Raw genomic sequence first — 2,500 nt, forward strand, 5'->3', positions numbered from 1 at the left:
GGCTAATCAAAAGAAGATCCGAAGATGCTGTCAGTATGGTTCTACAAACCAAGTCCAAAGATCACAGACCACTGTCTTGGGAGAGAGACGAGGGAATATGAAAATTGATCTTCAATAATCTGTCAAAAGTTATGGGAACATGGACGTAGCCGGCAGGATTTGAACCTGCGCGGGGAGACCCCAATGGATTTCTAATCCATCGCCTTAACCACTCGGCCACGACTACTCAGACATGAAATCCTTGTGAGTTTCCCACACCTTTTCTTAAAGCACCATGATCAAGATCAGTGATTATCCCCCTGGATGAACTCTTAGAAAAGCAAAGCAAAATTCTAGTCCTCACTAACATGTAAAAATCTGATTTAAAGTCATCATCAATCAGAACCTTATGCAGTTCATGGCTTTTCCCTCTTCATAAGGCGGATTTGAACTGGGTCCACTACAAAAACATCCTGAAAAAAAACTCTGAAAATGCTCAAAGGTATGAACATATTAATTTCCATGTAAAAAAGACTTGCTTTTCACTTGATCAGGCTTTTCAGCACCTTTTAACCGCATCAAGTTGCCAAAAACGCAAGCGGTTAACTGAAATGAGCACATCATTCTTCAGGTGTTTTTCACTTAGAAGAGTTCCAGACTTATAATGCAAGTCAAGGGGAAGGTAAGAAAGACCCCTGGAAGGCTCCTGAGTGACTTTTGGTGAGTTTTGTGAGCTACAAAAGAAGCCACAAAAATGCACTCAAAAGATGCCCACAACAATTCTTAGAAAAACGCCACCAAAAGTGTTTACAAACCGCATTAGGAAATGCTGAAAAACAAGAGAAAAGATGACTCAGGAAAATAAAATGCTGATGTTTCCTGAAGCCATTTTGGCTTGAAATCCATGTCAGTTTTACCCACCTGGAAAAAGTGATCATTAACACAAGTCATAGAGAATGGTTGCTTGGTGTCACATAAATAGTATGAGTTTTGTTTCCTGACGTCAATTTTAATTTCGCTAATCCTATATAATAGATAAATTTGGCCATAAGATTCAAAGTGATCATTTTATGGATTCTAGTAATATTCAATTTTTTTTCGGCTTTTTGTATGTGGATTTTAACTTTGTCTTTATATGGTAAAACTTGGGCATAGGAGGACACAATGTGAGCGGAAAAAGTGAAACCTGCGTTTCATAAAGAACTACCCAGGTTCCACTGAGATTTGAACTCAGATCACTGGATTCAAAGTCCAGAGTGCTAACCATTACACCATGGAACCAGAGGGACAATGTACTTAGCTGGATCTTCTTCTGAAGAAAAGGGTGAAACGAGCATGTTAAATCATGAATGGATGTGAAAACAGGCTCTAATGCTGCAGTGCAAATCTACTACTAATACAAAATGGTAAATTAATATCTACTATCCTTTTATTTCACAAGTTTGCCTCGAGTTCCACGCTATCACAACAAGGAGAGTTTTAAATGTTGATAAAAACTGGCAAATAGAGTGAAAAGGGTGAGAAAAAATAAATTGCAAAACTTATAATGTTAGAAAGCTGTTCATCCAGAAGTTGCTAAAGATTATTCATTGTGTAGTAAAAGCTTTCATCCGAGACATAATTCAAGTAGAGTTTGCAGAAATCAAAGCCCATGTCCCAGTCCATCAGCCACGATAGTGCTCTGCGGCCGCTGGACAAGAGCGGGAGAAGATCTTCTTACTTGATGGCACCTGCGGTGCTACTTTTGTTTAGAATCGGGACGCACGTTATGTCGCGCAGGGCAGGCTAATCAAAAGAAGATCCGAAGATGCTGTCAGTATGGTTCTACAAACCAAGTCCAAAGATCACAGACCACTGTCTTGGGAGAGAGACGAGGGAATATGAAAATTGATCTTCAATAATCTGTCAAACGTTATGGGAACATGGACGTAGCCGGCAGGATTTGAACCTGCGCGGGCAGACCCCAATGGATTTTTAGTCCATCGCCTTAACCACTCGGCCACGACCACTCAGACATGAAATCCTTGTGAGTTTCCCACACCTTTTCTTAAAGCACCATGATCAAGATCAGTGATTATCCCCCTGGATGAACTCTTAGGAAAGCAAAGCAAAGTTCTAGTCCTCACTAACATGTAAAAATCTGATTTAAAGTCATCATCAATCAGAACCTTATGCAGTTCATGGCTTTTCCCTCTTCATAAGGCGGATTTGAACTGGGTCCACTACAAAAACATCCTGAAAAAAAACTCTGAAAATGCTCAAAGGTCTGAACATATTAATTTCCATTTAAAAAAGACTTGCTTTTCACTTGATCAGGCTTTTCAGCACCTTTTAACCGCATCAAGTTGCCAAAAACGCAAGCGGTTAACTGAAATGAGCACATCATTCTTCAGGTGTTTTTCACTTAGAAGAGTTCCAGACTTATAATGCAAGTCAAGGGGAAGGTAAGAAAGAGCCCTGGAAGGCTCCTGAGTGACTTTTGGTGAGTTTTGTGAGCTACAAAAAGAAGCCACAAAAACGC

The 2,500-nt window shown here is 40.0% G+C and overlaps 3 non-coding genes across 3 annotated transcripts; all 3 read right to left on the reverse strand.

The window, feature by feature from the left end:
* Nucleotides 1–144: 144 nt before the first annotated feature.
* TRNAS-AGA (transfer RNA serine (anticodon AGA)) lies at nt 145–226 on the reverse strand. The gene has a single exon. It is a non-coding gene; the product is annotated as a tRNA-Ser (tRNA).
* A 962-nt stretch (nt 227–1,188) lies between these two features.
* TRNAQ-UUG (transfer RNA glutamine (anticodon UUG)) lies at nt 1,189–1,260 on the reverse strand. The gene has a single exon. It is a non-coding gene; the product is annotated as a tRNA-Gln (tRNA).
* Nucleotides 1,261–1,906: 646 nt separating this feature from the next.
* On the reverse strand, nt 1,907–1,988 carry TRNAF-AAA (transfer RNA phenylalanine (anticodon AAA)). The gene has a single exon. It is a non-coding gene; the product is annotated as a tRNA-Phe (tRNA).
* Between the last annotated feature and the right edge of the window lie 512 nt (nt 1,989–2,500).

The sequence above is a fragment of the Phyllobates terribilis genome, unplaced genomic scaffold (assembly GCF_046119375.1).
Source record: "Phyllobates terribilis strain yellow unplaced genomic scaffold, ASM4611937v1 Scaffold_13__5_contigs__length_258822181, whole genome shotgun sequence".
NCBI lineage: Eukaryota > Metazoa > Chordata > Amphibia > Anura > Dendrobatidae > Phyllobates > Phyllobates terribilis.